Below are 26,384 nucleotides of genomic sequence, written 5' to 3' on the forward strand. Positions count from 1 at the left end.
CATTCTTCACCAGTTCATCCACAATGAATAAAGGCAGAGGAATAGAAGAAAACCAGTCTATCTAGCAGTTTCATAAAACCGAATAAAGGGTTGAAGTTGGGTGATGGGAAGCAAAAGGTGTTAATATAGAATACAGTTGTAGCATCACTAAACATCTTAACGCACAGAGTGACTGGAGGCATCCAGCTGCTGTTTCTCCAAGCCCCTTTGCCGACATCAATATGGGGGCAAGAGTAATCGTCTACCTGCCAGGTATAGTTATGCAGCAGCCGTACAGGACAAATATGGAAATTTTTCTGCAAGTGTTTCCTAAAGGCAGAGGTTCGTGTCTGGTTTTTGTAACGGTATTATGCAACTGTGCATACATTAGTATTAAGCAAATAATTCAGCATCATGAGAATCTCCGTTTTCCATTTTTTAACGTATGCTTCTAGCCTCAAACCTTTGAAGACAATTTTGTTTTCAACATTTTATTGAATTTCCAGAGATGTGAGAAAAAACGTAATGCAGTTGTATAATAATTGTTTCTCCAGAATTTTAACAGTCTTCTTCTAGTTTTCTTCTTCAACATTACTAATTGTGTTTTGGAAAGTAAATCATGAACCAGGCTCCCTACCACTAACACTACCAAAAGTCGTATAAACAAGAGAGAGTTTTCTTGGACAAGATCTTTTGGAAGTCTACCCTTCTCTCAATTTAATGTAATTGGTTACTTTCTATGTACAAACTATCCCACATCTTAATTAACCACATCTTAACTTCTGGCGCATTAAAAGTAATTACTTTCCAATGTAATGTTGAACATAGATTATCAATAATTATTGGATACTGAACAGGGCCCTGCTAGACTTCTTTCCTCCCCAATATCTGCTTGGGTATTTCCAAGTTGCAAGGGTTCATGGGAGTCCAATTGCTGATAACCATGCAAATCTGAAAGCATGGGAGCGATATCTGATGAAATCTCAGCATCCAGAGGGAGGCCTGAACAGAACTTCCACTGGCCAGGGTGAAAGTCCTGTGTTAGAATTCTGTAGCAGGAGGACAACTGTGAAAGTTAAGCAGCCATGCAAATGTGCGCAATATGCACAATTTATACAAGTCACAAATTCAGTTCTTTGTGGCATATAATTGGAGTTACCCTGAGACAAAATTCCCTATTCCGCATTCTAGCATGAGTATTAAACCATTTTTGGCAGAAACTGAAATGGTGGGTACAAAAGTGGTCGGGAACTGCTAACAAGCCATACAGCTACTTACACATGCTGACTTTTTAAAACTTGAGCTCTCATGGTTAGTTAAGCTATATGTCTGAGAGCTACTGCATACATTTTTGGGAGGCCATGGAGCTTGTTGGTTGTTTCCAGTTCCATAATCTCCATGGGCAGGTAGCAGCCTGAATAGCCCAGACTAACCTGGGCTCTTCAGAGTACACGGTTGGCTATAGTTGGTACGTAGACAGGAGACGAGCAACGAAAACCAGGTTGCTGTGCTGAGAAAGGCAAAGGAAAACCACCTCTGCTCATCTCTTGCCTTGAAACCCCATAAGACGGTTGTGACTTGATGGCTCTTTATTATTATGGAGCTTGTTAGCTGTGTCCCATTCCATGACCTTCAAGGGGAGAGGTAGCACTGACCCAAGGGTGGCCACCAGTTCCCAGGATTTAAAGGGCATAGGATGTTAAGCTTCAGGGACAGGTTCCAGAGAGCCAGTAAATCTCACTCAACTAAGGGTGCTCAATCATTAATCAACCACAAAGCCTGAGCACGTGGTGACAGAACATCCCCGTCTCTTCTATATATTTGTTCCCTAAATCAAAACCCATGTGAAGTGGTGGAAACCTGGTCCATGATAAATACATTCCCCCTAGATCTGCATTTAAAAAAATAGCTTAAAGCAGCTCTCTACTGCCCACCTACATCATAGTAAGCAAGGACTGCACATGTGTATTCCCTTTGTGTGTCTGAGACTACTGCAGTAGTAGCTCTCATCTGAGGAGCACAGAAGACCTGTGAAAATGTATGGAGAATTTTTCTCTCCCTTCTCCTGGCCACTGATCCAGGTGACCGCTAGGGTGCTGGCATGTGCTGCTTGGGATAGTCCCCAGTGACATGAGGAAGTGCAACTGCAAGGGAAGGGAGGTATAAATCCCCACTTGTCTTTATTACTGCTCCAATAGCTCCAGGGCAGAGTCTCTGCATTCAAATACAGCCCTGTCTAGTCACAAACAAGTATTTTCTATGCAGGTCAAGTCTATCCATATTTATCTGCAAGTATGTTCAATATGGGACTGGCTGCCAGGTAAACTCAGCGCAGCTCCAAGAAAACAAAAATGTATTAACTTATTTTGTTATTGTGGGGTTTAATTAGAAGGGGGGGGAAAAACCCTATGTAGAAAGCAAATCATTAATATAAAGATGAGAAGCTTCACAATTCATGTGTGCTATTATGACAGTCAATGTCCTTCGATAAAGTATATAGATAAAAATCTCAAATTAGCCATTAAAAGTATACATCTTTTTTTTTACTTATAGTATTTCTATGCTGCATCTTCAGAGTTCTGTTTAATGCAGTTTATAATTAAAAGCTACAATATTAAAACACTAATCTTTAGACATAAAAAGAATAAAAACTACTCATTAGAGTCAGACTATTAAGAAGCTCATAAGATAAAACCCCTAATTAATAGCCAGGGTAAAAAGATGTGTTTTATCCTGGCACCTAAAAGAAAGTACAGCAGGCACCAGGCAAGCCTCAAGGGCGAGGGCATTCCAGAAAAGAAGTGCCACCACAGAAAATGTCCTGTATCTAGTCGCCATCCACTCTTCTCTGAAGGGAAGGGCACAGACAGCAGAATTTGAGAGGCAGATCTTAACTGGCAGGCTGGATTGTGTGCTGCATTCTCAACCCACATCTTTCTAAGATCTCAGTTAAATCCTCAGATCCCATGACAAAAATTGTTGATATTTTAAACATCTATTTATTTACTTGCAAACTTTATACCCTGCCTTCCTGTCCTCGTCAGGGACAACAAGGAAGCTAACAGATTAAAAATATACATCATAAAAGCACATGTTAAACACCATTAAAACCCAACAAATACACAATCATTAAAACAATTAAAATTAAGTTAAAGCACACAACAACAAAATAAAAACAAAACAGAGGGCAGGAAAGAGGTATCACTGCCAGATTAAACAAGAAAGTCTTCATCTGCTGGTTGAAGAGGGCAACAGAAGTGGACAGGTTAGTGTTTCTGGGGAGGCAGTTCCAGAGTTTTGGCGCCGTGACTAAGAAGGCCCTCTCAAAAAATGAGGGTACCAGAAATAGGGCCTTGGAAGATGACCATAGCAGTTGGATAGGTTTGTAGGATAGCAGGTATGGTAACACTAATATGCTGACAAGGCAGAAGTGGCTTCTATAATGCAGCTCTCTTTTGCTCCTCAGGTGTGTGTATATAAAAGAGGAATTTTGTACTATGCCTTATATTTGAAACATACGTGGATCAAGACAAATCCCACTTCCAGTAACTCCCAAGATAGGCACAGTATCTGAAGAGGTGAACTGTGACTCACAAAAGCTCATACTCTACCGCAAATGTTGTTAGTATTATAGGTGCTACTGGACTCTCGTTCTTTTCTACTATTCAGAGTGTTACTCATTTCTCTAACTTTTGCCAACCAGGCAGAAACAACTGAATTTACTTTCCCCAGCATTGCTGCCACCAGTAAATAGCATAAGTGCCCTTTCCGGATCAGAACTCTGGTTCATCTAGGGCAATATCCCTAGTGGCCAAACAGTTGCCCTGGAGGGCCAAGCAGAGCACAAAGGCCTTCACACCCTGATGCTGCCTCTTGGCACTGTTATTCAGAGGTTTAACACCTCTGGCCATGGCAGTTCCCTTTAGTCATTATGGTTAGCAGCCAGTGATGGATCTGTCCTCAGTGAATCAGTCTAATCCTATTCTATATTCACTGACTGTGAGTTCTACAACTTAATTAGTCATTATCTGAAGAAATACTTCCTTTTGTCTGTCCTCCTGCAGACCTCCACAGTGAAAACTAGTGAACAGTTTCTACGTTTTCCCTGTTTGAAATGTTCCATGTGATTACATTTCATTCTGCGCTCCCTGTATTTTATGGCCTCTTGAGCCTCTTTGCTTTTTAAAAACCTCCTACATGAAATGACTGCATAATGAGGACCCACATGTAGCACCGGAAGTAAACCAACAGCTCTTTATTCAGTATAACCACACACACAACAACAACTGACAGAAACCCTTAATATATATACATATCAGTTTTCCCTCCCAAAGAGTTATAGCCAATGAGAACACGTACTTTAGAATACCCTCGTTTGCATAACTCACATACATTGTAACTTATTTACAGCTCAGTGATTGGTCTTTATCTGGCTCTCCTGATTTGCTGCCACCCGAACTTAGTGGCCACTGATAGCAAAGCCTTGAGTTCTCTATCAGCTACAGTTCGACCAATACATTACACTCCTCCCCCCTAAGTCAGAACTGACCTCCTAACAAATATAATCTTTCAGGTGGCTGGGAGTAGTCCGAGTCCGCTGGGACCTCCGTAAGGTCACTTGAGGCGAGGGACAAAGTGCGTCCGACAATTGAGCCGGTGTTTGGGCAGTTGGTAGCCCGTTACTTAGTTCCGCTTGGTTCTCGGGGGTAGTACTTGCCTCTGCCGCCGGTGAGCTGACCGTTGGTGCCTGCTGTGGTATAGCTTCGCTGTCCGTTTCTGGAGGGATGGTATCCTGTTCACTGGGCGTTGGTAAACTCTCGGCTCCCGTTGTCCTGGTCGGCCATCTGCGTCGTAGCTGGTCCACGTGTCTTCGTAGTTTCCTGCCATCCGCAGCGACAACGGCGTATGACACTGGTCCCGTTGTGGTGTCCACGGTCGCAGGCACCCATGGCAGACGTCCGCTGTAGTCGCGGGCATATACGAGATCCCCCGGCTGGAAGGTCCTTACCTCTCCTTCCGGCATGGGCCTTTCCTCATCCGCTAGGTCGGGGTGCAGCCTGTCGAGAGTCACGGTGAGCTTCCTGTTCATTAGTAGTTCAGCGGGGCTACGCCCTGTCGTAGAATGCGGTGTGACGTGTTGATGTAACAGGAACGCAGCCAATCGCGATTGCCAGTCTCCTTGGCTGATTCGCCGAAGGCTGTCCTTTGTTGTCCGCACCATCCGTTCTGCCTGCCCATTGGTGGAAGGGTGGAACGGAGCAGACGTGACTTGCCTGATGCCGTTGTTGGCCAGGAACTGCCGGAACTCCGCTGACGTGAATTGTGTTCCGTTATCTGACACTACCGTGTTAGCCAAACCGTGTGTTGCAAACAGCTGACGTAGGGCCTTAATGACCACAGCAGTAGTCATTGTGGAGACGGGAACAACTTCTAGCCATTTTGAATAAGAGTCCACAACTATTAGGAAGGTTTGTCCCTGAAATGGCCCTGCAAAATCAATGTGGAGTCTCGACCAGGGTGCTCTCGCTGACTCCCAAGGATGTACTGGGGCTTGCGCTGGAGCTGGGTGTGTTTCTTGGCACGGCTGACAGGTACGGACCCATTCCTCGATAGCCCTATCCATGCCTGGCCACCAAACATAGCTGCGCGCCATTGCCTTCATGCGGACTATGCCTGGGTGTCCGCTGTGTAGTGCCTCCAGCACTTGTTGTCTCAGTTTGCTGGGAATTACAACTCTATTTCCCCATAGCAGACAGCCCTTGTGCACTGAGAGTTCGTGCTGCCTAATGAGGAACGGCCGAAACTCTTCGGCCAGCTGGCCTGATGGCCACCCCCTCCACACCCAGTTGAGAACGCGGCTGAGGGTGCGATCTTTAGCAGTGTGTGACGCCACGTCGGAGGCTCTAAGTGGTGGACTCGGCAAGTCTTCCAGCAGCATGATGTGATGAGCTGGAGATGGGTCGGTCCCCTGGTCAGCAAGTGGCAGGCGGCTCAGGGCGTCGGCATGTCCCATTGCTTTGCCGGGGCGGTGCTGTAAGTCGTAGGAGTAGGCAGACATGAACACCGTCCACCGCAGCATTCTGGGCGAAAGGATTTGAGGCGTTTGCTTGTCTGGAGAGAGTAGTCCCAGGAGTGGTTTGTGGTCGGTTGCGATGAGGAACTTCCGGCCGTAGAGGTAATCGTGGAATTTTTTCACCCCAGCTACGATTGCCAGAGCTTCCTTGTCTATTTGGGCATAGTTTCGTTCCGCGGCCGACAAGGTTCTCGAAAAGTAGGCGATGGGTGCTTCATGCCCGGTATGCATTCTGTGGCTTAAGACGGCTCCGATACCATATGGGGAGGCGTCGCAGGCGAGTACGAGTGGTTTTTTCTCATCAAAGTGTGTCAGCACGCTCTCTGACGACAGTAGTTTTTTTACTGCTTCAAACGCCGCGGCTTCTCTTCTGCCCCACCCCCAGGGGGCGGAGGAATCTAGAAGGCGGTGCAGGGGTTCTGCAATTGAGGCCTTATGTGGCAAGAATGCATGGTAGAAGTTTAATAGGCCCAGGAAGGATTGTAGTTCCTTCTTTGATCCTGGAGGAGGTGCACTTTTAATGGCCCGTACCTTTGCTGATGTGGGATGAATACCGGCTGCGTCAATGAGGAATCCCAAGAATTCCACACTCTCAACAGCGAATTGGCATTTCTCTCTCTTTACCTTTAAGCCGGCGTCTTGTAGTTTGCGAAGGACACAGCGAAGCCTCTCTGCAAGTGCGCTTTCTGACTCCCCCGCGATTAGGACGTCATCAAAGTACGGAATGACGCCTGGAATTCCGCGTAGAAGTCCTTCCATGATGCCTTGGAAAATTCCTGGGGCGACGTTGACACCGAATTGTAGTCTTTTAACCTTGAACGCCCCTCGGTGTGTCACGATCGTTTGGGCTTCTGCTGTCGCCTCGTCCACAGGTAGTTGTTGGTAAGCCTGTGCCAGATCAAGCTTGGCAAAAATCTTTCCCCCTTGAAGCGATGCCAGGAGATGGCTCACGACTGGTACTGGGTAGGCATGTTGCTGTAGTGCTTTGTTGATTGTGCATTTATAATCTGCGCAAATTCGGACCGCTCCATTGGGTTTCAGTGGGGTTTCCCATTTAGGGAGTTTCAGTGGAGTTTCCCATTTAGCGTGAGAAACTGGCTCCAGGATCCCCTGTTCGATCAGACGATCCAGTTCCTCATCTATCTTTGGCTTGAGCGCAAATGGAACCCTGCGAGGCTTCAGGCAGATGGGGGCCACGGCTGGGTCTAAGTCAAACGAGACAGGCGGTCCTGTGTAATTACCAAGGGCCCCGTCGAAGACTGCTGAGAACTCTCTGCATACTGATGCTACCTCATCATGATGCAGCCGCTGCACGCCTGCGATTTGGATGCCGAGAGGGCGGAACCAGTCGAGGCCAAGTAAGCTAGGTTGGCGGCCTTGAACTACCACTAATCGTAGTGGGCCAATAAAGTCCTTGTACTTTACTTTGAATGTGCCGATGCCCATGATCGGCACACGGCGGCCTTGGAAGTCTTTCAGCACCATGTTTGCTGATTCAAGATGAGGTGTGGATGACTTTCTGCGTATCAGCTCGAGGGTGTGTGACGAGATGATGGATAACGCGGACCCTGAGTCGACTTCCATCTCACATGGCAAGTTTTGGATTTTCACGGTTACTTTTATTTTGTTGCTGCTTGGAGGTCGTAATGCTTGCACTGATGACTCACTAGTCTGGGTTACATTAGCGTGGCGTATAGTGACTGTATGGCAGTCGCTCTTGCGGTTGGGTGCCTTGTTGTAGCCCAGTGCTGACTTGTGGCTGGACTTGGGCGATCCGACTTGGTTCTTTGCGGAGCGACAGGCTCGAGCGATGTGTCCCATCTTCCCGCAGTTCCGGCATTGTGCTTCCCGGAACCGGCAGGACTTCCTCCAGTGAGGTCCTCCACAGCTTGCGCAAGGGGTGCCCTGAAATGTTGTGGCCCCCCCCCGGTTGCTTGCCGTGGAACTTAGTTCTCAGGACCTCTTCTTCGTCATCCTCTGATGATGACAGGTCCTCTACACACCCCTGATGTACCTGTTCGGCCCTGCGGGATGATGGGGAAGTGTGCGACTGCCGGACCTCTTTTGCGGACTGTTCTGCTGCTTCAGCAGCGAGTGCCTCCTCATGCGCTGTTTTGAAAGTCAGCTCTTTCTTCGCAAAGAGTCGTCTTTGTAGTTTTTCATTTCGCAGCCCACACACCAACCTGTCCCGAAGTGCCATCTCTAGGTCAGGGAAATTGCATTGCCGGGCTGCCTGCCGGAGGGCTGTGACGAATGCCGCTATGGATTCCCCTTGGGCTTGGTTGCGGTTGTAGAACGCGTGTCTGCTGGCTATTTCTGATGGCTGTGGTGAGAAGTGTTCTTTGAGTCTGTTCTTTATCGTGTCGAACGGTGTAGTTTGAAGCTGGGCTGGCGCCACTAGTGCCCGCGCTATATCAAACGTGGAACGCCCACACACGCTGAAGAACGTTGCTCTCGCAAGATCTGTGTCTTCAATCTTGTTCGCCTCAAGGTAGAAGTCGAAGCGGGTAATGTAGGATTCCCAATCCTCGGCTGTTGAGTCAAACGGTTCGAAGTGGCCCTTAGCGGCCATGTCTGCCTTCTGGACGACGCGAGCGTATGTCGGATGGCGGAGGTGACAATTCCTCACACTTAAGATTTCAGCTTAGGTTTTGGGGCTGCCTACCCGAGCACCTTGTTAGTGATATCGCTCTGGTATTGGGGCTGCATACCCAATCAGAGATCCCATCCTCATCGCCAGTATTAAATAGTGGGTTCAGACTTGAAGTAAACCAACAGCTCTTTATTCAGTATAACCACACACACAACAACAACTGACAGAAACCCTTAATATATATACATATCAGTTTTCCCTCCCAAAGAGTTATAGCCAATGAGAACACGTACTTTAGAATACCCTCGTTTGCATAACTCACATACATTGTAACTTATTTACAGCTCAGTGATTGGTCTTTATCTGGCTCTCCTGATTTGCTGCCACCCGAACTTAGTGGCCACTGATAGCAAAGCCTTGAGTTCTCTATCAGCTACAGTTCGACCAATACATTACAGCTCTACTCCACAAAAACTAACCACACAATCCAGAAAGCCCCTGTGCCAGAGGCATCTGGGCGTCCACATAAGCATGCCACTGTTAGTCTGCCCCCTAAAAGGTTCTGGCAGGGGCCAGGAGGTAGGCAGAAGACCCTAAAGGGAGCCAGATGGGTGCCGTTGTGACACAAGATGTCATGAAGCCATGTAGCAGAGCAATGAAGGATCAGCCATTGGCCTGAGCAATGGGGATGTGGCACAGCTTACCCCAGGGGGCAGGGAAGGGATGTGGCCCTCCATGCACAGCCTACACTCTTAAAGGCTCAGGCTGCTGTCAAGCAGGAACAGGGCACCAGGCAGACAGGCCAGGTGAGAAGGGGACCTACCGATCAGCGTGATGGGGACCAACCCCAGCCAGGGCTGCCCAGCTACATGCCCTAGGAGCAGGGAAATGGCACAGACACCAGGGCAGTGGCTCTGGGAGGGGAAAAGTGTGCATCCGGCTATGGTCGCACTGTGCTCATTGGAGGTGCCTTCCGAGAGGCACCCCTCACCATTGTGTAGAACCTCATGGTGCACCCCAGCCACCCTCTCCAGCAGTGGAGTGGGGGGGGATAGTGGGACAGGGGGCTGCTATCCAAGCAGCCTCTCGATACATGCTTGGCCATCCCAAACAACAGTCACCAGATCCTCCAAGCGACTGGTAGCAAACACAACAGATGCCACCAGCCCTGCCCTGTACTCATGGCTCCAGACACAGCACCCTCCACATGACAAGTTTCCAGTCACTCCTGCTCAATTGCCACCTAAACAAAAGAGGGGGGGGGATGAGCTGAGCCAGCCGTAGGCCCATGCATGCTCAGTTTACCATGTCCTCCTGGCCTGCAGCATCCACTGCATCTAGGTACCAGCCCACTTGCTTCACCATCCCGATGCCCCCCTCCCCATTTCCTGAAGCCCCTGCCCCTTCTGAGGATGATGAGTCTGCTTGCTGCATCAGCTCCCACTCAGTTGCTGGCTCTGGGGGCCCCAGGATGCCCAGCCTCTGAAAGATGATTGTCCTGGCTGATTTGGGCTGTCTTGATGGGGTCAGGGCAACTAAGATGCTCCACCAATCTGGCAGAGACTGTCAGTGGGAAGGCACCTGAGGGGAGAAAATGGAGACTGGTGGTTCTATAAGAGGCCCCCCGTCATGCCACACAGCCCACATCTGTGTCCCATGCCCACAAAACTCCTCCCCACTGTCTCCCTTGGCTTTCATTTCCTGGTCACTGGGTGCCTCCACCCCATCATCCATCTCCATTTCCTCTTGGCTTGCCACCTCAGGATGCACAGGGAGGGCACCTGACGTCAAGGCCTCAGCAGGACACGCTGCCGTCCAAGACAAGGACCCCATGATTGGGCCTTCTCATCCCTTGGCCCCGCAGCTATTCTCGTGTTCCCTGGGGCACTGGCCACCCCAGCCACCTCCTCACCATGGCACCTGACAGGCCAGAAACAGCGCTGGCCCAGGAACAGCAAACAGCTTCCCCTCCCCCTCCATTACTGCGCTGTAAGACTGTATATTTTACTAACAATTCATTAAGTCATGCCACTTCCTCAACAATTCTATATGGACTGAAAGTCTGCTGTGTAAGAACAGCATTGGCCCAAATACAGCACAGACTTTTGAAAGATTAAAGATGTTGAGCCTTGAAATTCTGCTTTATCACTTGTTTGTGTTTTAAAAAGAGATTCAGGTTTGATGCATGTCTAAACAGTCCTTGGCCTAGATCAGACATTAACACTGGATATTTTAATTTTTTATTCATGAAAGTAATTTCATCCTTTCTTTTCATCCTCATGTGGGATCCTCAATGTGGCTTATAAAAACCAGTAAAGTTGGAAGAAAACCAAATATAAACAATATTAATAATATAGCAGAAAACTGGAAGCAAAAAAAAGTAGTAGATCAATAAAATCAACAGAAGCTCATAAAAAAGTGTGAAGCCATCGATTACTCCAGTATGTTGGTCAACAACATACTGAAATAACTGTTCCTTGAACTGACATCTAAAGATAAGTATGAAGGCAGTCAGGCAAACCTCCTGGGCCACAGTTCCAAAGCAGAACAGGCTACTGAGATGTAAAACTGGGATCCACTTAAGTTGCCAACAGTTTAATGAACAAAGCACCATACCATAAAAGTTTGTGATTCAACGGGACACAGAGTAGATGGGATACAAGCATCTTAGATATGGAAGGGGCCTTATAAGTCATCTAGAACATAAACACACTCTGCTCAACGCAGGAAATTCGAATTAAAGCATTCCCAACAAGATGACTGTCCAGCCTCAGCTTGAAAAATCTGAGAAGAGAAAGTCCTCCCCACACCCCATAGCTGATTCCATTGTTGAACTGTTTTTACTGTTAGGAAGTTTCTCCTAATGTTCAACTGAAATTACCTTCCTGTAACTCAAGCCTAAAATTGCATTAGCCTTTTTTGCAGCTGCATCACACTACTGACCCAGCTCCAGTTTATGATCCGCTGAGATCCTTTTCACAAATAACATTGCCAAGCCAGGTACTCCTATCATTTTATATTGCTGCATGTGTGCATTCATAAATGCAGAACTTTACATTTCAACTGTTAGTTTTAGTCCACCTTTTAAAACTGTTAGTTTTAAAAGCTTTTCCAGTTTTCCAGCTTTTGAAATCCAGTTATTTTTAATCATCTGAATCACTAGAAACATTTATAGCAGATTTTACAGTGCAGACAATTGTTTCCCACTGTTCGGTGTTCTGTTGGGCTGGACTCCTTGAGAGTCAGGCAGTCACCTGGCCAGCTAGCCTCAGAGGTATATGGCAGCAGGGTCCTGGGGCTGGAAGCTTTAGGCTGGAGCTTGAAGCTGGAACACAGGGGGCTTGCACCTAGTGGATTGGTTGATCCAGCAATGCAGCTCTCTCTAGCCTCAGCCTAAATAAACTGAGAGCTAATCTGGCTCAGCTGCAACTACTGGAGCTCAGGCGGCTGCGTTGGACTCTGGCCAGGATCCTGCAAGGTAGTATCACACTCAGTGCTTGGTTCAGAAGCTGCAGGGAAGCGGCACACTGCCAGCCTTGTACTTTGCCACCTTTGTGCTACCTCTGCCTGGTCTTTCCACCACTGTCATTGTCCGTTCCACCACAATAATTCTGTTCTAAAGAAAAAAATTCCCGCACATTTCATTCATAACAAGAAAAAGAGCAGACCATTGGGAATTCTGAAGGCACCCTCCAGTGAATACTTAAGGGAAGCTTGGAAGTGGTTATCTTGACATAATTCTGAAAGAAATGTTTTTTTAAAAAGTTACGTTTCCCTTGGGCATGGCCATGAAAGATCAGAGCCCACTGGCTCAGTAAGACTTCAAAGCAACTACTTCCAAGCTTTCCTTGAGTGTCAGCAAACCAAAGGGTAACTTTTGAATTCCTAATACTTAAAGCCTGATTTCATATGGTGAACGTAATGTGTACCCAAGTTTATATAGAAGCAGTGTGGAATAGAGCTACAGGAGAATGGTAACCACACTACTCCCACGATGCAAGATCTTACCAGAATTCAGTGCATTCATTTTCTGGCAGGCACACTCCAATAAAAGTTTATTTCTACCCCAACTCTCCCTAGACTTTTACAGCTCCTTGAGCCTTCTCCCTCCAGTCAAAAGTCTACATTCATGCTTTCTTCAGTCCCATGGGCAATGTTAAAATTTGACCGTATGTTTTTCTTTATGGTTATTTATCCAGTCTGCAAACTACAATAGCATTATACATAAGTCAATTAGGAGAATAGATTTCCTGGGACAGAGCAGAAAATACTTCACCAAAATCCTATTACTATAGCTACTGAGAATTAGCTTTAGCTGATCCTCAGCTCACTATAACAAAAACAGCATTGATGCCAGTCACAAGCCCCGCAGAGAAAGTCTGGGTCTCTGAGCATACCAAGTCATTTCAAGATTCACACCCATACACCACAACCCGGAAGCCACCACCAGCTTTCCCCCCTGCAGCTTCGAGATCCTAAAAACTGAAGAAACCTACAAAAGTTCTCATCTTATTGGATTATAATGACATGCTAGAGATGTAGAACGTCCAGAAATTTTGAACTCTCTGGAGAAAACACAGTCCCCCTCCCTTTTATCAAGGAAATAAAGGATTTTTTTGGAAAAATTGAAACATATGCAATACTTCCCTTTCAAACCTACAATTCTTTTACTGGTAGAAAAACATAAAATGCAATATTTATAAGTTAGTTACAATTGTACTATTTAGCATTTTATGAAATTTAAAATGATAAAAATCTTCATTTTCTGTAAGAAAAACTGCAAGTATACCCAAATACCTGAGAAAGTTGCAAACTGTTGCACTATATGCCACCATAGCACATGGATCTTTAATTTCTGTCATTAGAGGTAGAAAAAAACAAAACTGGAGGGTAGAAAACAGATTCTATAATAAATAAGTATATTAGTTGTACAGAAATGCTCTCAGAGTCACAATAGTTAGCACTACCGGCATATTTGGCCATTGAAAATAATGAACTCTTTAATAATACATTAACATTAAACATACTATATAGCATGTTAATTGTTGCCGAAATTATTTATATTTAAACAAGAAAAATATCTTGCAAATGTTGCATATGTCTATAGGGTTTTTTTTCAGTGCTTCCCCAATTTCCCATTTTTCCCACTGGAAAAATTGAAAAAGTCCTGTTTTTTCATATATTTTGAGTATGAAAAATCTTGCCTTAAGGAGCATTTTACTCATTCTAAAAGATTAAATATTTCAGAGGGATCTTTTTTTCAGTCCTCAACCAAATTTTCCAATTTTTCCATTGGAAAAACTGGGGGGAAATCCTCAAGAAAAAAAATAGGAGAAAACATCCCCCCCCCCTCTGGGCCTTCACATCTCCAATGACACCAGAAATGAACAAACCTCAACTCCTAAGCATGTATACTCAGAAGTAAATCTCCATTGAGTAAGTGTTGGTAGAATAGCAGCCTTATTTTCCTCCCTGGCGATCTGATCAACAAGAAAAAGAAGAGGAAGTTTCTATAAAACACTGCTTTCAAACTACCAGGCAGTCACAGCATCTCCCCTGGGTAGCTCTTCTCCTTGATTCTCAATGGATTCGATTGCTCTTCAGTGGGGAGAGAAATGTGTTTGTTGTGCCTATACCCATTTCACTTCTTTTAGAGCAGTGCTAGGACTGCATAGCCGATGCCTGGCTCCAGTGAAGCCCTGTTGCTACTTTTTTTTCTCGTTCTAAAACACAAAAATAAAAAACCTAAATTCACAAAAGATATATGCACTTCAGCTCTTTAGCGCAATTTTCCTTGACCCCTTTGGGGGATCCACAGGCCTAACTTAGGCCTGAACTAGGTCAGGCTGGATTCTCCTGACACAACTCACATTCCCCACACCCTGAAAGCAGCTGTGGGAACTTATTTCTCCACACACCACTGGGCACAATTTGGACTGGGACTGTGGAGTGGGTTGAAAAGACTCTTCAGCCTCTCCTCTGAGCCATTTTCCCAACCTGAAACAGCCAGGGGGGCATTTCTTGTTCCCTTGGGTGACAGCACATACAGTATTCAGTTCACATGCAGTCCATACACAACAAATATCTGGTCTGCTCCCCTTTCAGTTCTAAAATAGCAAACAAGTGCTTGTGATAATATGAAGCCTAAAGGTTGGTAAGTACCATGGCCGTTTCCACACATCTTACCTGCCTGTGGAACACTGTGCGAAAGACCCGGAAGACATCGCCTTCTCGCGCGAAATCGTGCCAGGAAGATGCTGTTATCTGGGAGTTTTGCATGATTCGTGCAAAACTCCCGGATAACAGCACAATTTCGCGCAAGAAGGCGATGTCTTCTGGGTCTTTCATGCAATGTTCCGCAGGTAGGTAAGACGTGTGGCAACGGCCCACGTTAAACATTGAATTTATTGCTTAATCAGCTCAGGGTTCATCAGGTTGTCTCTTCTCCCTAATTGTTCCAGGGAATCTGTTCCAATGTTTTATTCTGCCAGTGGGCAGAAACTTTCTTCTGATACCTAATATAAATTTAACGGTGCCCATCCATTTGATCTTTTACCCAGGAGCTCCTTTAACAGCAATTTATATTATTCTTTTTTTTTTAAGAGTCTGATTAGAATGCAATAAAATTTAGGCCAACGTCTGTTAATGCCTCCATTTATCATAATCTATTGAAGTCAATTAAATTAAGATTTTAAATGTTGTCTCACTACATTCACATAATAAGCAACCAGCAGCATTTTGCTTTTATACACACAATTATCAGGGGAAACACATTTTAAATTTAACGCAGCTTGAAGTGTTACATGTTATGTTGTTTTTTTTACTTTAACTATATTTTTATCAGAACATTTTCATATTTGATTTTTAATAGGTTAATTAGCACTGAGCTTGTAATTAAACCTATTACCACGAGTGTCCCTTTCACAAATCCCTATATACCAAAATAGCAATACATAGACATAAAAATATCCTACGTCAATGCAATCCTAACCAGAGCTACATCATTCTACACCCACTGACTTCAACAGATGTAGAAGAGCGTAACACTGTTTCCTATGCATGTTTACTCAGAAATCTTACTTCCAAGCATTTAAAACTATAGGAGCCTTATTTTAGTTCTTCCAGCATTACTTCAGAATCCTTCAAACAACTAACCAGTTCAACAGCCCAATTCACAAAGAACCTAAGCCAATAATTCACCAAAGCCAATGAGACTGAGAGCCAATCCTCACATGCAAAAGCAGGTCAAGACACTGTTGGCTAAGCAAAGCTGTACGGCACATAGTACATTTGCACCCTCCCTTCCTTCTTAAGAACTCTGGGTTGGGTACATGCATTGCCCTCATTTCATCCTCACAAACCTCCTGCTGGCAGCCGTGTTTGCTGGCAGGACAAAAAAACACACCATCAGCTACATCGCAACATCACTTCCAAGAAAAAACAGGAAGTGATGTGGGGCAGCTGTGGGCATAAGAAACTTTATGGTAAAACCATATTTTGGGTTTTCCCAAGAAGTGACATCATGGCATAGCCAATGTCACTCACTCTCCTTATTTCCCTGTCCTCGACCCTTCTGCCAGTTGCTTGGCAACCCAAATCTGAAGATGGTGCACTCCAGTTAAAATCCAATGTCTTACTCTCTATGCCACATGAGTTGTGCTTATGGCAAGGCAGTCATTTAAAACATTTGCTAACTGCAGGTTACAAACCTCCCACATGCCATTTCTCAACTCACAACTTGGAAGTGGTAAGAGATGGGAGCAGAGTGGTCACCTGTGCTCATAGCAAAGTACTTTGCCACAAGACTAAATCCATTCTTCCATGCTCTTGCCATGGCAATCTAGCCACATGTATAGGCCCCAGAAAACAGGTATAGTGGGTTCTGGATCAAAAATCAATAGCGTTACCAAATCCCCATAGGCTCCCAGCGAGAGGGGGGGATCTGGTACTTACCAGAGCTTAGTTTTCCCGTGCATGTGCACCTGACTTCTTTGTGACATAACTTCCTGAAATGACATCATTGCGCTAGCCACAGGAGTGCTCCTGCACTTCACAGGGGCCAATTCTGTGATGTCATTGCACCCTCCCAGGAGTGTGCCCGCTAGGCACTTGCCCAGGTTGCCAGAAGGCAATCTCTGGATTAGTGAGCACTGGTGCAAATCACCAGGAGTTTGCCCACCATGGGCAGGCACCTAGGAATCCTACAGATCAACAGACCTCTAGAATAATTTTAAAGAGAACAGATGTTTACCAGATGTTATCACATCTCATGAAATACACCAACAAATACCCTTGGGGAAGATTATTAATATATCCTCTTATAACTGGTCTTCCTCTTCACAGCTGAAAAAAGCTCTTAAAGATTGGGTAAAAGTGCAGAGCAGCACATACAGGAACTCAAACCCAATTTCAGGTTAGGTCAATGAGAAACCCTCCCAGCTAGGAGTTAAAAGGTTTAACACACTCCATAAAAGGCACATAAGCCAAGGAACAGGGAACAGGAAAAAGGAAATCTACATTTGATTAGCCTCTTTTTCAAAGTCCTATTTCTTGAAAGGGAATGTGCAGGTAAAATCAGTGACTTGCATAACTTAGCTAGCTCTTGACTTTGTTTTTTTGTTTTGTTTCTGTAACATTTGTGCTAATGCTCTCATACTATTTTTCCCATGCTTCTGTGATCCTAGAAATTGTGATCCTAGAACGTTTTTCTTTTTTAAAGATCTCAGACTGTGACCAAAGATTTTTTCCCCAAAGTACCTGGTCATTCATCTAAGCACAGACTAAAGCACCTGGTCATTCATCTATGCATAGACCAAAACTCCTGACCAGAGTAGAGAGCTATACAGACAGGGAGAATGGTGGTGTGTAGCAGCAAGCATGCATACACGCAGAATGCCACTAAGCTGGAGTAGTGGCAGGGACCTAACCCATATGATAGGAGGGACGGGTTAGCCCCTCGTTCACAGGCAGATCCCCCACATCTCGGACACTCCTGAGAAAGTACAGCCAGAGGGGTGGTGGTGGATTATCACAGCTAGGACCTTAAGTGTTGGGTGTATTGAGGGTCCATGTTATCCCCAGTGCTCTTAATCTATAAAGTCTTTGGCCAAGACCATCAGGAGCCTTGGAGATGGTGGTAGCCAATATGCAGATGACACCCAGATTTCTATTTCATTATCTAAACCTCCAGAAACATCCATGATGGTCCTGGGGCAGTGTTTTGAGGATGTGGTCAAGTGGCTGAGGGTGAACAAACTAAAGCTTAATCCAGACAAGATGGAGGTGGTGCTTGGCTGGGAAGGCAGATCATTTGGCGAGTGATGATCTGCCAGATTTAGACTAAGTTAGGCTCTGTTTAGTAAATCAAGTTAAGAGCTTGGAGCACTCTCGGCCCAGCCCTGGTGATAAACAGATTGCACTGTTGCTAGGAACCTTTTCTTTCAATTACATTTGGCTCAAAAGCTGTGTCCCCTTCTTTAGATTCAGCCAACCCAGATATGCTAATCCATTCTACTGTAACTTCCAGACTGGTCTACTATAACACATTGTATGTGAGGCTGCCTTTGAAAATGTCTTGCAAGTTCCAACTGGTACAAAAATATCTTGAGTTAACTGATTAGAATATATAACACCAGCACCAAGTAAACTAATGGTTATCTATTTGCTTCTAGACCAATCCAAAGTGCTGGTTATCACCTTTAACACTCTTCATGGGCTGGGGCCTTCAGACTTATAGAATTGCATCTCCCTGTCTTCTCCTATGTGCCAGTTATGCTCTGCAAACTGCCTTCTCCTGGAGGTATCTTCTCCTAAGATTGTCTATATGGCAACAGGTTACAGACTTCTTGCGTGGTGAATTCATTCCTCTGGAATGGCTTATCAGAGTGGGTACAAAGAGTACTTTCACCTGCTGCATTCCAGAAAGTGTGTAAGACTCTTAATCCAAAGGGCATTTGGTGGAGGGTGAGCTGCTTTGGCAGATTTGACTGTGTTTTTAACTGGTAATGTTTTAGTTCATTGGCAGTTATGGTGTTTTAGTGTCCTTTCAGTTCTTGCTGCTTCATTAGCCATCTTGAGTCCAAGGAGATAAGGCAGGCTATAAATATTTTAAATAAATAAATCCCTTCACATTCACCTTCTCTTTGCATGTCTTTTCCCCTTTTACAAGGCAAATAAGAGCAGGGGACAATATGCAAGAGGTAGAGGTCTATTTCAGTTAGTAAAAATACTCAGGAGGTGAGACAACATCTTCACCTCTTGCAACACATCCAAGTAGAGGACTTTCAAAAAAACAGTGGGAAGTCTTGTTCAGATATCTCCGAGCATCACAGTGAGTTTGGCACACAGAAAACCCTTCTGCACACTGAGAGTCAAGAACAACCCCACAGCGTTGACCAAGCCATTCTCTCACCACAATGTATTCACAGTTTATCAGGTCAAGAAAAACTAGGCGTAAAGTGACTGCCCAAGGCCAAGGGAGCTGTCATGTCAAGCTTATCATAGAGGAGTGTCTTCAGACAAATTATCCCAGAGCAGATCTTTCTTTATGTGGGACTAGCAGATTTATATTAGTAAAGACTATGGATTAATCATATAGCAATAATAGTAAGCTAGCAAGAAGCATAAGATGGATTCTTTATGTTTTAAAGTAACTGGTCTCTGTCTTTAGCCACCCCCCCCTTCTTCTCCCTAGCTGTACATGGAAAGAAAGAATGTCTATCCTTGAAGATAGATAACTGGGCATTCCTGCCAGTATATGAACAGGGCAAAGCTAGAAACAAAGGGAGAATTATAAGTTCCACCCCCTTCCCCCTTTTGGAGAAGAGAGTTTGTGTAGAAAAGTAACCAGTTGTGGAATGAAGGAAGATGCTGCTATGGAGACCAAGAAAGGATGGCAAATGATGTTGTCGCGAGACTAAAAGGTGGACAATAGTCCAATGTAAAGGTATAAAAGTGATCAGGTGCCTTATTCTGAATGTGACTTTCGTTTCTCCAAAATGATGTCACAAGCCCTTAAAAGTAACATGTGCTCCTTTGTTCTGGGGTACATTCTGAGCTCATCTTGTAGCCTGTACCTATATTGGCAAATATACTTTTCACAAAGCCCTTATCTGTCTCATTCTCCTCTTTGCTCAGCGGATTGGAGGGGCAAGGGGAAAACACTTTTGTGTAACATTTAGGTTAAGTGTACCTAACTTATGCCAGGAAATACCCAAAGAACTGCAATAAAAGGGAGCAATGGCAAGGCAAGGCACCTGGAGGAACAGTTCTTCACTTCTTTGGAAGCTGAAATTGAACAGCAAGAAACCAAAACAAGACAATAAGTAGAATGCTGTTCTGGAGGCTTCCCTCCATGATTCTCATACAGGCCTTTACCCCATCTCCTTAATTTCACGTAATAAGCACTACCCTCCATCTCCCTCAAGTACAGTCAAAGAATACAGGGCCGTCATCACACGGGCTTCTATTTAGTGCGAAAATGGGGCAATTTCCCGGCAAACACCCACCTTATTCCAACACTGATGCGATTTTCTCTCTTCTGCTTTGTGCTTGATAGTCGCGATATTCTGCGCCTCGGTGTGAATGCCTCACATCGATGTTTTTCGCCTCGCCACACCATAGGCCCACCCTTTTTTTCTCTCCTCAATCCTAGAATCCATTTCTCCCACAACTCCCCTTTTTTTTGTAATAATGTCCTTATATCGCTATAACGACATCACACAATGAAAATTTTCTGCTGAAGAAAACAAGTAAAAATGACTGAATTGTCATTAGAGAAATTTTTATTTTAACCCAAAACCACACCTCGCTAAAAATGGCCGTGTTCAGTCATTTTCTGGGTTTTTTAAACATTATGGTTGGGCTACCGGCATGTTTATCTAATGTTATTCCGTTATAGCGGAATTAAATGCCAAAAAAAAATTTTTTTAAGGGGGAGGAGCTGCTTCTGTGCCCATTAGAGAGAACGGAACAGAGCGCTTAGGTGTGGACAGCTGGGAGTGCAAAGTAACACAAGGTGACCCAAAGAAATGTTACTGTGCCAATATCAGCGATGACGCTATATGCTGTAAATTTAACGGAACAGATGCCCGTGTGACGACGGCCCAGTTGAAAAACTTTTTTAAAAGAGCATTTAAACATTACGGCTTTGGCTTATGGCATTACTTCTGCAGTATTACTAAGACTTTCTGCCAGTATACTACATCAGGTTGCATCTGCTCACTTCCCTCCATGCTATTCTCCTTCCCTCCCTCACATATACTAATCATGGCCCAAACTGCAACCAACTATGCAAAATTAAATAAATCTGCAGCTATTTTTATTTTGTGCATTTTATTATGCTTTGAGATCTGGGTTTTCAAATTGCAGACTGTCTGACATGGAAGAGGGACAAAAGTAACATACAAACCATGAAAGCTCTACTCGGCTGCTTTCAAACTCCTATGAATCCACCAGGAGCTGCCCATAAGCTTCCAAGCTTGTCATAAAAGCCAACAACTTTTTAAAAAATGGCAATTCCCAAGATACAAAATTCTATCCCAAGTGTTGGATTTGGCTTTCATGCAACATTCCCAGGGACCTGCAAACTATAAAAGGCCCTAGCTAGAGAAGGACAACATTTATATATGTGGTGAATTGCCTCAATAGCTGAGAGAGGATAATAGTAGATCAAAACTATAAAGCAGTCAATTAAAATGCAATTAAAACACGCGTTACAAAAATATCAGCTCCCAAAAGCCAACTTGAATAAAAGGATTTTTACAGTACTTCCAAATGATGCAAAGGCAGCTAGCGAGTTTCCACAGGGAAGGAGTTCCCTAGTACTGCTAACAGAGCATTCCAGCCAGTCTTGGGAGATTAGAATGGGATATATAGAGGACGACTCTGGGCAATTGAACCCAAATTGCGAAGAACTTTAGGGGCTCAAAATCCAACATCTTGAATTGTATCCAAAACAGAGAGCTAGTGACAGATCTTGGAGCACTAATGCTCCTGATGATAACCCGCATCTGAGGGGGAGCTACCACACTGGTACCAACTGAAGCTCCCAGGTATTCCCATGAAAGACCCACAGTAGTCAAGGTTTGTGGTTATGAAACCATGAACACACACACACACACACACACACAAACACACACACAGCGCACATGCTTTGTTTTTTTTCTATGTGACTGGTCTGGAATTAGAAAGCCTGTAGCCAAATCTCATGCCAGGCAGTACTTTAAGAAAAATGTGGTTTTGGACATATGCTGGAGCCTCTTCTGTTCAAACCAGGCACTTCCCTAGTTTCCCTGCAAAAAATGGATTTCCTTAACTGGATCAAAGGACAGGATGCAACAACAAGGGAGTAAAGTACACAAAGTGCATTTCTTTCTTGTGGGTCTACACTTACCATAATTATACCCTGGGTCTAAACTGGGAAGGCAATCACGTAGGCTAAACCATGTGCCATGCCTTTCATCTTCCATGCATCTATCTTCTCCCATGACACATGCAGGTCTACTCCAGATGCCACTTACTCTAACCCATTTTCATTGCTTCCATCATGCACTCCCAATCTACTAAGAATTCTGCTTAGTTCCAGTGAATGACACATCCACATCACTCGCCTGCAATGTCCTGAAGGTGGCACCACTTTCACAGCTTCAGCCTCCTCAGATAGCACCAGTTAGAAAAGGGAGAAACTAGCTACTAGCCAGCTCTCTCCAAACATTTGTATTAGAGCAGAAAGCTCCTCTCTGTCCACTCCATAAAGGTTTACTCTAATAGGTAGGGTATACAAATCCAGCCAAACAGTATTACAAAATTGGTTAGTCTTAAAGGTGCTACTGGACTCTTTTTGATTTAGCCTCAAGAAGAACCATATCCTCTTACCAAGCCAGTTTTTCCATACATGCTGACAGGACTGGGGGGGGGGGGCACTACACAGACAGAGAAAATTGATGTGCTGCCTCTGAAGAGAGCTAGTGGAAGCTGGTGCGTGCTGCTCTGTGATGGCTGACCCCCCCCCCCTTCTCTGGGTACTGCCATATTCTCTGCTCCGCAGGACGCTTCCTTCCTTCCGGTGGTGATTGATTCAGCTAAAAGCGGTTCATTGCCTGTACTACTACTCTGTGGCTGAGAAGCAACTAAATCCTGCGGGCAGTGGGAAATTTACTGAAAGTGTTCCTAAAATGTGGAAACTAAAAAAAATGAGAAAAAGGTGCTCACAGCAGGACTATTCAGCATGTTTGAAAACAAGCTGAACCCCCCCTCCCCGCATAAGTATCTACGGTGCTTCCTCACCACTGGCCTGAATTCCCCTTAGTAGAAATAACCTAAAGGCATAAAACAGCTTTGAGAAAGAAACCAGTTAAGCCTCCAAGCATCCCTCCAGCTTGGCTGAGGCAGCAACAGCTCAAGTTACAGTTCCCTCGCAGCCAAGAAAGCCTGCTTGTGCCGTTTTCCAAGAACAGCCTCTGTCTGCTTCCAAGATTCCAGTCCTGCTCTTCATTCCCTCTCTTTCGCTGTCCTCGGCTCTCTGCAAGACCCAAAAGGCAAAACTGAAGGAGCGCACAGAGGGGCAGGGGGGGGGAGGAAGGAAGGGGGGAGGGGAAAAGAGAGAGAGAGAGAGAGAGAGCAAACAAGAAAGAAAGAGTAGACCTCAACAAAACATGCTGCTTGTCAGCACTGAATTAAGCAACACAAGAAGAAACTATCAACAGTCCATAAAATATGTCACATGTTCTAAAACCTTATAAAAGACCCTTCCAGTGCAGGCCTACATATAAAAGTCACAAAAATAATAATGCCTATTTTAAATCCCTGGAAAGTATAACTCCACTTATTACATGCAAAGAATGAGCCGGTGTAATGGTTAGAATGCCAAACTGGGATTTGGGACACACAGGTTCAAATTCCCTCTGTCACAGAAGCTAACTGGATGATCTTGGACCAGTCACATTCTCCCAACCTAACCTACTTCACAGGCTTGTTGTGGGGATAAAAGCAGAGGATGGGACAATGATGTAAGCTGTTTCAGGTCTCCATTGAGGAGAAAATCAGGGTATCGATATCTAAATAAATAAACACAGATTGAATGATTGATTGTCCATCTTTCTCACTGAGACTCAAGGCAGATTACATAGCATGAGATTAGTATAATCAGTATCAGGAACATTTCCATACAGCAACAGGGACATTTCTATACAGTGTTAAGGACATTTCCACAACGTCACAGGATTTTACAAAGACGTAGCATTAGCAGGGATCCAGTACAGAGTTGAAGAACTGCTGAAACAGAGCATAATCAATTCTAGGACTGACATTAGATAAACATGAAGTACAGGTAGTATAAGAGTACATATTCAAGAAACAGATAATATGCAAGGCAACATAGTGGTGAAGTCTATGGTCCCTAACTCATTAGCGAAGCATTTGAGACCTCTCCCTATAATGCTTCCCTCTGATCGCAGTAAAAAGCCTTTTTGAATGAACGTTTAAGATGTAAACTGCCTCGAGCACCAGACATATTGGAGAGGCGGTATATAAGTTGAATGAATGAATGAATGAATGAATGAATGAATGAATGAATGACAAGAAATATCTGCCCACTGTATAAAACTGTTATTTTCTATAAACATGAATTTTAGAAATTCTTGTGTTGCACAGTAATAGAAGAACGGTGTTGCGGTCACCTCTGTTTAAACAGTTTTTTCAAGTTATAGAAACATCAGAAAAATTGTCTGTGGATCGTAGAATATACTGTTCAATGCAGAGAGGGTTCCACAGCAGATATGCAGGGTTTCCTCAGCAGGCATAGCAAAGTGGAAATGGTTCACTGAAAGGCCTACAAGCTACTTTTCCAGCACATAATGTAGGCCTTCCATAAGCACCTGTCACCCAGCCCTGTTTCTGCATTAAAGTGTACAAACGACACTCAAAAACAAATGAGTTGGCACATTTTTCCCAACATGTCCACACCACATTCTTTTTTAGGGTTGGCTATAAGGACACTACTATGTTTCCAGTTGGTGTTGCAATACAAGTGGGTAGTTAGTGTGCGGCTATGCCTCACAACCACACTGCCTATTCCAGTTAATACTATTGTCTTGCCATAAATTTGAAAGTCTTTGGCTGCTTATTTTGTCCTCCTACGATGAACTCCCTATAGGATTCTATATTGTTCTCAGTCAGAATAATATATCTAGAGAGCTTAGAATTTTACATCCTGAACAACTCAACTTTAAAAAACTGCTTCCAGCTTGCACGGCTTTGTAAAGGAGTTAAATATGTGGGAAGGGGCCCATAACACACAACATATTTATATTCCACCTTTCTTCCATCGCAGAACTCAAGGCAGTATAGATGAGGCTCCCAGGAGGTCTTCCATACAGATCAGCTTCAATTCAGCAAAATTTTTGTATCACACGAGCCTTCTGACCATTCCTTAGTATGCATAGCATGCAGAAGGTCCCAGGTTCATTCTATGTATCTGCATTTTTAAAGAGCTCTGTGGCAGTAAGGTGGGGGAGCTGTGCTGGAGATCTTGCAGAAATGCTACCAGTTGGATGAGACAGGTCGAATTGGCACGAGACAGTTAATAAACAGCTTAGAAATATGTGAGCTGCATCATGGGGAGACTGTGGAACAAGGAGGGGGCTACACATCCAGTTGGGCTGTTGCTTGTTTCCAGTAAATGCACTGCAGCAAATGGTGGTGTTTGTATGCTCATCTTGCAGGTGGTGCAAAGATGACCTGGATCAAGGAAACAGGAGGAACAGCAAAGTTGTGGTTATCGGAACAAGCCTTCACAGTCACAGGTTTGTGTTTTTTTTAGCACAGTAACTGAGGGGCGGTTTACCTGTTCAGCAGAACTGTGACAAAACCTTTCCTGGGCTATCTCACTTCTGGCTGCAAATAACAGACTTCATGTTTGAATGGCCTCTAATCTAAAATACTTCCCTGAGCTTGTAGGGAGGAGGACCTTAGCAAGTCAGGGAAGATGGTTCACCCTTGACTTCTTCTTAACGTACTGCTTTTGAGTGTGGAGAAAGTACTTTATCGGAGAGAAATTCCAATCTCGCAGCCCCATTCTGCTGTTTGTCTTGGTAGTTTTACCACTTGAGTTTGCTGCTAGAACCTATCAGTTCTTAGGCTTCTAACTATTTTTTCCCTCCTAAGAGTTGCAGTTCTCTAGTCACGGTGTAAATTCAACCCACTGTCTTTGAGTAAAAAGATTCACACAGACTGGTTTGGGCTCATTTCACCTCGCCACCAATCTGCATTGCTTAAGAATGTGTCCTAGAACAGACGCAGCCCTGCAGCCACACTTGGCAGGGGAAGACGGGTAGTGTTGGGCAAGCCACCTCTCACTGAACTTCTCTTTGAGGTACCTCAGTGAGCTTCCAGAGGGCCCCAGGTTCCCCAGGAAACCACCTGAGAACCAGGGACCTACATAATGAAAGTTAAGGCTGCCAACCATAATCCTAGTCTAGTTAGACCCATTTGGAATATGGTATCATCTGACTAGCCACGTAAAGTTTCTACGTCAAAGATAGCCTGTCTGTATAAGGATTGTTATCTTGAGTTATCTTACCCCAGTTAAAAATAAAAACAGAAGACTAGCAAAACACCATGAAATGCTCAAGCTTTCAATCCAAGAAGGGTTTTTTAAGTGATGCAGAGGCTCCCTTGAAGAGGATAACTTTTCACTAAAGGCACTCTGAAGGCTTTATTTTAGATTAGAGTCAAGTGACG

At 44.6% G+C, this 26,384-nt stretch overlaps 1 protein-coding gene across 2 annotated transcripts in view; it reads right to left on the bottom strand.

Moving 5' to 3' along the window:
• LOC129333018 (phosphofurin acidic cluster sorting protein 1-like) overlaps positions 1-26,384 on the bottom strand; it is a 168,344-nt gene that overhangs the window by 56,588 nt on the left and 85,372 nt on the right. The gene's annotated exons all lie outside the window — the stretch shown is intronic.

Source organism: Eublepharis macularius, chromosome 1 (assembly GCF_028583425.1).
Source record: "Eublepharis macularius isolate TG4126 chromosome 1, MPM_Emac_v1.0, whole genome shotgun sequence".
NCBI lineage: Eukaryota > Metazoa > Chordata > Lepidosauria > Squamata > Eublepharidae > Eublepharis > Eublepharis macularius.